This window comes from Podarcis cretensis, assembly GCF_951804945.1.
Source record: "Podarcis cretensis genome assembly, chromosome: 5".
NCBI lineage: Eukaryota > Metazoa > Chordata > Lepidosauria > Squamata > Lacertidae > Podarcis > Podarcis cretensis.
Genome location: NC_137174.1, coordinates 19,268,798 through 19,280,427, shown reverse-complemented (window position 1 = coordinate 19,280,427; position 11,630 = coordinate 19,268,798). Strand labels below are relative to the sequence as shown.

The 11,630-nt window shown below is 42.4% G+C and overlaps 1 long non-coding RNA gene across 1 annotated transcript; it reads left to right on the top strand.

Annotated features, from left to right (window-relative positions):
* The first annotated feature begins 190 nt into the window (after positions 1 to 190).
* Positions 191 to 11,098, top strand: LOC307216634. Its single transcript, XR_013839241.1, has 2 exons — positions 191 to 270; positions 11,049 to 11,098. It is a non-coding gene; the product is annotated as an uncharacterized lncRNA (long non-coding RNA).
* The last annotated feature ends 532 nt before the right edge of the window (positions 11,099 to 11,630 follow it).

The following is an 11,630-nucleotide window of genomic DNA, read 5'->3' as shown; positions in this document are numbered from 1 at the left end:
CATGGTGATTGATGACATATTGTGCTGATGATACCAGGCTGAGTCGATGGCAAATCACCAGTGTGCTTCATGACCTGGCAATCAGCTCTAACTACACGGGTAGAACAATGCAGTTTCCAGGGAACAGTTTGAAGGCATGAACAAGTCCAAGGGCTTCCTAGGTGTGGGAAAAGTGAAGTGTGGACGAGCCCTAAGGATGGTCATCAGTGCCTGGACTAAAGATTACCGTGGTAACCCTATGCAGAGTACCTTGAGTTTCATGGAAGAAAGGTTAGGACATAAATATATTCAATCAATATTTGTTACCAGGAGCGGCACAGGAGTAGCTATGGAGGCAACAATCATGTCATGTGTAGACCTACAAAGGTGTAGTGAATATTTCATAATCGTTATGGCAATCCTCTCCAATAATCATCTTCAGGTTGTTATTCCTCATATGTTGTGGTTATTCCCATTTTACAAAACTAAGGCTGAACAGCCCCATTTTTCTGCACAGCTACTCAAATGCCCATAATTGTGATGGGAGATGCACATGTGTGTGGAGGGTCTATATGTTGTGGGGACTGTTGCAATGCATATAGAGACACGGTTGGCAGAGTCTGGGCCACTTCTCAGGGGTGAAAGGCAGATATGACTTTCAAGTACTCTCTTACATCCATTCACTTAGACTAGAGAAAATAAGTTCACGTGGTGGCCATAATAACCTGTCTGAGGAGCAGAGTTTCACCCCCCATTTCCCAGAATTCAGCTCACCTTCTTTGTTCCATAGAACTTCTTGGAAACCAGTCTAGCCCAGGCTTATATACCTCTACTGTCAGTTTTGTTTCTTGGTCATGAAGTGAATATGACTCCTTGGGGAGCTGGCTTTTCTACAAATTGTTTTGGGTTTGCATTCCTTATGGAGCATCTCTCTTGTGTCATCCACATTCCTTTCTGTGCTTCCATGTCTAACACACATTTTGTTTTCCTCATGTTTCTGCATCAAATTATGCCATGGCAACTGCATTATCCCCTTGGGAGGAGGTTTGGAGTTAGGTTTGTTTGTCTGTCATTCTCCCAAAGGGAATTCCTCCCCTAAAAATTCACACAATAGCTGCACTTTTGTCCCCCCCCCCCTCCACTTTGGCTAGTCTAGTATTGTTGTTGATTTGTCTACAACCAGTAGTGTGACTATCTCTGAAATTTGTATTTATTAGGTTTTTATATTTTGCTTTATGTAATATAATCTCTCTTTTTTGTAAGCCAGTTCAATATCTTGCTGCCTAGGTGCCTAAAAAGATGTGAAATAAATAAGTAAATTGTCCTCCTGTATGGATGCCAACAGTGTTGCTTGTGAAAAGAGCAAAATGTGTCCCTTAGTATAATGTCTTAGTGTTGTAACAGCACGCCAAAGCAGAGTTCCTGGGATTTGTTCCTTATTGGGCAGAGACATGGCTTGAAACAATGCAAATCATGGATATGATGTCCCAGATGGGCACTGATCCATGCTAAGCAACTAAAGCAGGCAAGGGCTAAGCCTATGAAATGACATTCCAGTGGGGCTGATTAAAATGTAATACACACACACATCCCAAACACACAAAGGACATTGGCATAGACTTCTGGGTAGCAGTATGCTTCAGCTCCTACTGTTAGGGTCTCACTGAGAAGTGGCTAACCCTGGCTGAGGGGACTGATATAACCCACGCCTCCAGTACAATTTTCCCCCTGAACCCCAAAGATCCTAGTATTTGGTCTGCAGCAGGAAAATGTACTTTAAAAAAAATTAGACACAGCCCTGAGGCGCTTAGAGAAACCTCTCAACCCAAGCCAGGACTCTAATAGAGATGCAAATTATCCCCTCCCTGATCATCGGAGCAATCATCTGATGAGCTGGGAGGCAACTATAACCTACTCCTAATTTGCATGGGGGACGCAGGTAGCGCTGTGGGTTAAAGCCTCAGCGCCTAGGACTTGCCGATCGAAAGGTCGGCGGTTCGAATCCCTGCGGCGGGGTGCGCTCCCGCTGCTCGGTCCCAGCGCCTGCCAACCTAGCAGTTCGAAAGCACCTCCGGGTGCAAGTAGATAAATAGGGACCGCTTACCAGCGGGAAGGTAAACGGCGTTTCCGTGTGCGGCTCTGGCTCGCCAGATGCAGCTTTGTCACGCTGGCCACGTGACCCGGAAGTGTCTCCGGACAGCGCTGGCCCCTGGCCTCTTGAGTGAGATGGGCGCACAACCCCAGAGTCTGTCAAGACTGGCCCGTACGGGCAGGGGTACCTTTACCTTTACCTTTAATTTGCATGGATCAGAGGAAGAATGAGCACATGCTAATGTGGGGTGGCCATGTGCATTTTTGGTAACACCCACTGGTGGCATGTAGCTCAAAGAGGGATGGTCAAGACTGAATGTAGCCCTTGGTCCAAAAGTAATGGTTGCCCCCACCTGCCCCAGCCAGGATCTAACTGATATCATGATATAGAGTATTTCCTTGCCGTCCCATGTGGCAACAGGTGATTTGGAGTGATGGCTAGGGAATTGCTCAGTGTCCTGATGTCAGGGCCCAAAGTAAGCTAAGTTCAGAGGGGGAGAGGAACTTGACATGGGAGTGTCATTTTGGGAAATTGCCCTGTATTTCTGATAATACGTTTCTCCACTCATGTTTAGCAATGAGACCAGAGAGATTAATGGCTGATTCAGGATGACACGTCTTAAGTTCATAAATTGGTATAAATATGTTAACTTGACTGGGCATGTGTTAAGTGGTTCCTGTGTTTCTTGTACACTTTGGGTGTTCCCTTGCCTCTGTCTTTGCTCTGAAGCCTGCTCTTCTCTCCACCTTGCCTAAATGACAGCTTGCGTGCCACGTGAGGTGTTTCCCCCTCTTTATGAATGGAGCTTTTGCTTTGTGACTCATAGCTAACGGCAGTGGGTGGGGGAAGACTACCCCTTTACCCAAGAATGTGCTAAAACCTTTGCAGGGCAGTAGCAATGGAATAATGTGTTCAATTTAATAGCTTCACATCACAATCTGCTACGGTTAATCTGGCATATTTGCAACACCACCAAAATTTCTGCCCAGACCAGATTGATATTGGGGGTAGCCTTTCTATAATACTTGTCTTTTACCCTCATTAAGGTCTTTCTTTCTTTGGTTTTGCATCAGTTCTCCTCATATCTCCCCCACTCCAAAACAAACAAACAAAAAATCACCCAAGCATTCTTCCAAGAAAGATATTGGTTGCTCCAGGATCTTTGAGGAAGTGTTGTCAAGTTATCTGTATGGAATCATAGAGCCTCAGAATTCTCAGGCTTGGCTCTGCCCTCTTGTGGGGAAGCAGAGAGCAAGTGGACTTTGGAAATGTCCATCATAGCCACCTTCTGCAGGATCCTTCTCTTTCACTCACAACAGCAGCACCCTAAGTCACCACAGAAAAGTTCCTTGGAGGAATGCAACTTAATGCTTTGTCAAAACCTGACCTCCAGTTTCTCAAAAGTTTTGTTCTTCTGAGAAAAAGGCTTCCATTTCCTCCTCATTCTACTTTAGAAGTTCTCTAGAATTTCAGTTTTGAGTTTATCTTTTTGCTGGGAAGTGACTGTGGGTAGTATGTGTGCATTTTCCTTTTCTGTAAACATTATCTAGCACTTTGCAACCTTTCCAACTGTCTGCATTCCTGATCTGAAAAGATTTTCCAAAAACTTTCTTCTCTTTCTGTCTCTCTTGTACACACTCTTGCCCCCCAGCAATCAGGAGAAACTAATTTACAGGGTGAAGCATGAGACAGGGGGAAACACTGTGATCTCAGAATTACTGACAAAGAAGGAAGGTCTTTGAGTGCTGGGCGGTGTGCCCCACCGTCATCAAGATGTGGGTCTGTGTCCAATAATCCTTGCCAGGAGAAAGCAAGAGCTAGGTTTTGTCAGAAACACTCCTAACTTGGTCAGTGGGATATTTGAAAAGAATTTGTAGGTTTTAGCATTGAAATTTCCCCCAGCAGGATGCTGAACCAAATGGGCCATTGGCCTGATCCAACAGGTTCTTTTGCTGTTACTAAAATATCTTTCTCTTCTTCAGCCACCCCCTGCCCTTTCTGGACTATTTGAGGTTCACTGCCCTCAGGGAGCTCCTTCCAGTTTTTAGCCTGCTCCACACATACCCCTATCTATAAGCCTATGGAATGATTTAATTGCCGCCAAACAGACAATTTGGCCTTCCCACAGAAGGCCAAATATTTTTGAATATTGAATATTTTTTGTGGTCAGCTTTGGACATTCCAAAGCACCACATCAGCTGAACCAGTTGGTGACAGAGGCTTCACAGCCATAAGTACAATTTCCCTATAGTTATAGGTAGTTATATGTATTCCCTACATACTTTTTCTCAGGCCTCAAAAGAAAACCTTCTTTCCCTCTTTACAATTATGGAGTAGTACTGTTCTTTAGCTGAAGCTTTTGTTCATTTCAGAAAAAGATTTATTTTTCCCCCTCCTGGATTGAGAGGGATGTAAAAAGAGCAGATCTTGAAATGTAACTAGGAGGGCAGGGCTTCTTAAAAGTATTCAATTGTCTAGGGAAAGGAGGAGGGAAGATACTTTCCTGACCCTGACCACCCATGCATTTACATTCACAAAGAATTTTAAACCGCTCTGTGGAAGATTTACAGCAGCAAAAGGATCATTGGAAAGACATGCTCATTACACACGCACACTGAGTATAACATTCCTCCCCTTTCTTCCCACTACAGCAAACACTTGTGTCTGTCAGTGCTTCATTTCAGGCAATTTGTACATCACTTTTTAAAAGCAACAACAACGTTTTTGCTTCTGCTGGAATCCAAAGAACTTCTGATTTCAGAAAGGCAAACTTCCCCCTTAACATTAGTTTATTGGAAAATGAGTCATGTTTATCTGTGCGTTAATCTTTTTGCAGTGACGATAGCTCAAATGTTCAGAAATTACTTGAGTAAAGAGGAAATACTAAAATCAAAATAAGCTCATTTAAAGATTAAGCTTGTTTAAAATCATTGTGTTAAAAACAATAGCATTTTTTAAAGCTTTGAGCAATGCTTAAAAACACACAATCTTTTTTTACAAGATACAACTTACCTTCAATTCCCACTGCCAACTCCTGCTGCCACCTCAAGTGAAGGCTGATTCACATTGTCCAGTTTCGAGAGGGTAGTAGCATAGCGAAGCCATGAACAAGATCCTCCATCTGCCATGAATGAAGCTACCTCTGGAAACTATTTTATGATGACAAGTGTTTGGCAGGTTCCATTCACAGTGAAGTTTGAAGAAGATGTTTGGGCTCTGGGTCATGGCATGTGATGATGACGATGATGATGATGCCATTGTGCCACAGCTGTGCCACTCTCCTGCATCCCAGCTGGTCCTCCATTTTCTCCAGGAGGAAGGATCACGTTCCACATAGGCACACTTTGGAAAGGTTGCTGTCTAACCTGTTTCTCCTTGCCATTGCCACCTTGCTTACTTCATTCTCTAGCCACTGCCCATTTTAAGGGGAGTCTGTCATGAATACGCTGGTTTCCGCAGCCTCACTCATATAAACACAAATTTGTGTATTACTGTTTCAATTTCTGCAGCCACCAATTCACTAAGAACGTTGGTACATTAGGTTTAGGTGTGAGATGGACACCAGTGCTACAGACAGGATGAAATTGGTGGGGCCTTTTTCTTTTTTTAAAAAAAGGAATATTATACACATAAGGGAATATCACAAGGGTCTTCAAGGTGCTTGTTGACAGATTTTGAAAACTCAAGATACACTGTTGCTGGCACCAGCCTCTAAGCGGTTTTTACCTTGGGACAAATTCCCTAATCCTGCACCCCAACAAAATACAGCACAATCCAGTCAAGATACCAGGGACAATCTTCTTCCGAAGCCCAAAGTTTTCGTTTTTCTTGTTGTACTTTGGACAGTTCAGTCAATTTAGGATTTCCACTTGTGTAACCTTCCTCTGGCAAGACTTTTACACAGTGCAGCCTCTCAGATTAACTCAACTACCGGCTCCCTTCTGATATTCACCCGTCATGTATTAATAACATTCTGGGTATTCATCTATAGGCCTGAGTTTTCCCCTCAGCTATTCCTAATAAACCCCCTTATTCCCTCCATCTCACTTGTTTTCCCAACATGGTAGTCACTGTTGTTAACTGAAAAGGGGAGTAGGGAGGGGGGTTGGTGCAGTGCAGGAACTGTGGCAGAGTCAAATCATTAGGGCGTACATATTTGTTCAAAACGTGGACACGGTTGTATCTTTTATCATTAAGCTGCTGTCCGTCTGAAGTGACAATACTTGCATTGTACACCAAATTATGATAACCATTCCCGCCCCCCATTATGCCCATTCACAAGTTGTGTCAGAAATGTGTGTCACAAAAAAACAAAAAACAAAGAATAAGGGTGCGTAATATGCACAACTGGATCAAAACAATGCTAAAAAACAAAGGAGTACATCAGTTTACTGAGTCTTCACGAAGGTCAGGATGCCTAGGTTTCTGAACAGCTTTGAAAACAAACAAGTCCAACTGATGTCCCTTATTTTGCTCAGGGGAAAGCATTATAAATATGTTTTTAGAAAGTCGGAAGCTTCTCCACTCTGGAGACTGTTGAAAATTAGTCTTGCATTATTTCATGGTTTGGTATAATGGTTTCTGCATTCGCCAACAACACGGCAAGGTCTACCCTTGAGTAAATCCCAGCAAGTGCTCAAACAAAACAAAACCTCAAGCTTGGCTGTGATCCTATAATCACTTACAAGGAAGTAAGCCTCAATGAAATCAACAGGACTTAATTCTGTTTGTACCATCATAATAGTATCTTTTTTTGTGCCTGCCAAACAGCCATGTCATGCTTATGACAATATTTTATTCTCTTATTAATTATGCTGTTTTAAATGTGCATTTTATATTTGACTTCACTTAGCAATGTTGGGCTTGGTTTTTTTTGAAATGTTAACTTTGTGTTAAATATGTATTCTGTACTTGACCTCCTTTGTAATGTTTTACTTTGAAATCTTTAAGATAATATTTTAGTTTTCTGTTAATTATGCTGCTTTGACTGTATACTTTATATCTGACTTTCTTCAGAAATGTTTGATTCTGGATTGACATTTTAATCTGCTGTAAACTGCTTTGAGATTTTTCTTAAAAATGTGAAGCGGTATAGAAATGAAATAAATAATAATAATAATCTCCTCAGCTGACAAAATCCAAACCATCTCTCTCACTGGCAGTTAATTCTGAACTGTCTTGAAGTTCCAGGCACCCTTACCAATCAGAATGCAGTTACCTGATCCAGCCCTGCCTAATAAATTCTGAAAACAATCTCTCTCTCCTGTCAGAACATGTCACTGAGAACTACTACTAAGCAGGCTTGCATTCTCCCAACAGCACAAGGCCTTAAACTGTGACAGTCCCAGAGTTCCAAGAATATTTATTTGTTCCATGCACAGCCATAATCAGACATATATGCAGCATTTCTCCACAGAGTCCAGAGTCTTTTAAGGGCCCAATCACAGAATTGTAAATTGGAAGGGATCCAGAGCATCATCACTTCCAACCCCTTGCAATGCAGGAATCCCCACAGCCATTCCTGCGGGGGCTTGAACCACCAACCTACTGATTAATAGCAAGATGCACTGACACAACGCACCACCCCTAGTCTTTGTATGGTCTAGAGTAGGCCCAAAATGGTTGTGTGGTTGATAAGATTCCTCAAATCTGGCAGAGAAGTCTGGGTTTTGTACAAATTTGATGGAGGGGAATGGGAGCTCAGCAATATTCTTGTGTTGCTCTCATTTATTTTAGTAGGATCTGACTTGCCATTTTGGAGGCAAGTCCTAAGTTATTAAATGGAAACAAATGAAGCAAATGTACATGGGGTGGCCATATTTCAACAGTGAAAATCTGGACAGAAAAGTTGTTGAGATTTTTTTGGGGGGGGCGGGACAAAGTTGAGCTATTTTTTATGGAAAATCGGCAAAAAGGGCATTGCTAACATGGGCTAACATATGTCCGAAATTTACCAGACATTTAGCAGATTTCCTCTCAGGCACTGCTAGAGACAGCTGTATTCCCAATATGTCCGAGAAATCCCAAACGTATGGCAACCCTAAAAGTACAGGAGAAAAAGCGTGGGCAAGTGTAAACAGTTCTTGTGAAAGGTTATAGGAAATCATGGCAAAATGAAGTGGGGCTAAAGTGAAAGCAATGCTCATTTTGCAGCTTTTGAAAGGATGTGGCAAAGCCCCCCAAATTAAATATTGATGGATAAATACAGTTAAGTTTTTAAAAATGTAGGTGGCAATAATTTCAATGACAACTTTGTAGTCAATTGCTGTGTGTCCTTCTCAGATTACTGTAGGAGTATTGCTGCATTTAAGGGTTTAATGGCCATGGAACAGAAACTTTCACAGGAAGGCGATGTCCTGCTGCTACATAAATATGCTTGATTAATGATGCAGACTCTCTCCTCTTCTGCAGCTGATGGAGGGGTCTGTAGCGCCAGTCATTCACAGGACAGTAGATGTCACCTAAAAGTGGAGTGTGCTCATGGTAAATTTACCATGAGATGGCAAACAAGGCTCATGGAGTGGCATTAGCTGCCCCATGACTTCATAGTACTTTTATTGCTTGGTTATTATTGATTGCTGGTTACCTCAGAAAACCTTCCACACTTAGCCCTTGTACTGGCGTCCTGCTGAGGGCGAAGACAGATGGAACATTGTAAGAGTGACAGTGGTGGTTTAATAGTGACTTTACAGCTCTCAAAGAACACTTTTCTTCCCTCTCTTGGTGTGAGCTCTGAAAAACACATTGATTTTTTCCCAGGTTTTCAGCATGGTTTCAGCAAGCTCTGCAAACATGGCCTTCCCCTTTACGTACTTTTAACAATACTTTGATCTGGTGAGGTGGATTCCCAGTGGTAGACAAGAACGCATCTATGCTTTTTTTCAATACAGAATCTTTGCCACCAGTGGTTGGCTTCATCTAATCAAAATAATGGAATATGCCAAATCTACTGACCGAAAGAGATTGATTGGTCTGAAAGGACCCAGAATTTATATGTGCAAAATTAAGTCGGGATATGTGCACAATGACCAGAATGGTCAAAGTTTGTAAAATCTTTTACATTACAAATAGATTACAAAATCTATTAAATTATAATGTCCATCCTGCCTTAAGGCCTGGTTCTATAGGAACCCATGGCGTTGCTACAGATTCTGGGCACCCAGAAAGACTAGTACTTTTCCTGCAACGTATTTGTTGTACCTACTACATTTGTAAACCAAGAACTATTCCAAGAAGATCAAAAGTAGTTTACACATGTTTCTTTGATCTCCCATCCAGGCAGCATCCAGGGTCAGCCCCTCTGAGCTTCATATGCCTTCAGACCACTGGCTGGGAGCAGTGAGTGCTATGGTAGCGCTCAATATCTTGGGTAATTCTTCTAGCAGTTATTGCTGGGAAACAGCTCCTTTGACTAAATCTGCGAACAGTTGAGACCTTTATATAGCATCGCGATCCTCCCCGGAAGACTGGCTTTTTCTTTTTGTAAACAGTGTTGAGGCTTTTTACAATCAAGTGGGGTATAAATTTTTATGAAAATAAATATAAATAAATGAATACATAAATTTAAAATCCCAGTGGCATTTGGGATGCAGCTCACCCAGCCTCGGGTGACAGTTCTGGATGAGACTTGTTCCACCAATTGCAACTCTGGCGTCCATCTCTTCCCTGGGTGCCCTTCCTTCTCCTGGCTTAATGTCCTTGTTACTCCTTACTGGAGACAGGAGATATGCACTGGGGCTGCTGCACACTAACAGCAATGCACCCTTGAATTCCAGCAGTGTTTCCATCCAGCTGGGGTTCTTGTACTGACGGGTGTCCACAGTGGTGGAACACCAACCAACAGTATATAATTTGTTGATATTACTAACTTCCTTTTGCTGAAGGCTCATCCTGGAACGCAAACGAAAAATACCCAGAGGCTCTTGCTAGTGATCCATATTTCTCTTAAGATCAACAATCATTTACGCTGAATGCATCCTGTTACTTGACGCAGGATATTTTGTTAGTTTAGGGAAGCAATAACAAAAAAGCTAGCCAGTGCTTTCTTGAGTTGCTGGGGAGATTTCCCCCATTTAATAAACAAAGACTATACATTCTCCTTAGAAATAATCAAATGAATTTCTCTAAAAGCTAAACTTAACAGATATTGTTATGTTGAAAATTTGTGTTCTTCTGTCAGGTGCTTAAGGCTGCAGTTCTATTATGCATGTGTTCCTGTAAAGGTAAAGGGACCCCTGACCATTAGGTCCAGTCATGACTGACTCTGGGGTTGTGGCGCTCATCTTGCTTTATTGGCCAAGGGAGCCGGCGTACAGCTTCCAGGTCATGTGACCAGCATGACTAAGCTGCTTCTGATGAACCAGAGCAGTGCACGGAAACGCTGTTTACCTTCCCGCCGGTACCTATTTATCTACTTGCACTTTGACGTGCTTTCAGACTGCTAGGTTGGCAGGAGATGTGTTCCTGTGCGTAAGTCCTATTGAACAAAATGGTACTTACTTCTCCTTAACCATGGCTAGCAAGTGTGGTTAATCTCTGGCCATACTGACTGGGACTGATGGAAATTGGAATGCAACAACATCTGGAGAGCCAAAGATTTGCCACCTCTGTTATATAGGTTTGTGCTGTGTGTTACTTTCTTGATCAATGCAGGTATGCCTGTAAATCAATGTCTTTTACTGGAGGCAAAAATTCTAGAAGTGACCCTCAGCCTCAGACATGGGAGCAGAGAATGCCGATGACTTTCATGACAGATGCAATGATGGATCTGAGGATATCTCACGGGCATGGCAGTTTTTGCCCTTCTAGAGTGTCCTATTAGCTTACTTGCTGGGGGCACTGGGAAGCACCTGCCTTTTTGCAAAGGTTCTGCTCTTTGATTGCAGCTCGTTATGGTCTGGATTCAGTGGGTTGACTTGTGAAAGTACTGATGGGTGGATGGATGTCTTCTGGCAAATATTTTTTCTCTCTATTTCAGCACTCTGTGGAAGACAGATTCCAGAGCAATTGGATTGTCCCAGCCGTGTTTTTTTTTAAAAAAAATCCTTCTCCCATTCAGAAGCTGCCTAATGAAGACATTCATGACTTGTCAAAGAATTAACATGAGGGAAGACTCTTTGCACACACTCCAGTCAGGCTATTTTTAATACTAGGTATATAATAAACCTTTATTAGCAATTAGAGGTCAGTGAGGTAATGACATGTTCAAGGCAGAAGCTGAAATTGCCATTCACCTTGAATTTATGCCAGCTTTATAAATGTCTTCCATGCTTCAAGCTGTTTCCCCCCCTCAACCTTCTGTTCTGCCAGTGAAATATAGAAGCAGCGTATGGCAATAATGGTGTTGTCCCTTCAAACAGAGTTTAGAGCTTATTTATTATGTATCCCAAAAAGAGCTCCCTTCCATTTATCTTCCCAACAGCCTGTGAGTTAAGTTAAGGTGAGAGGTGGTGACCAGCCATATGAGCTTCTGATCTGGCTACTTTGCCAAACAGGTAGTGTGTGTCTTGTTAGTACCCACCAGCCATCAACGTATATTAAAGAAATATCTTCTAAGTCA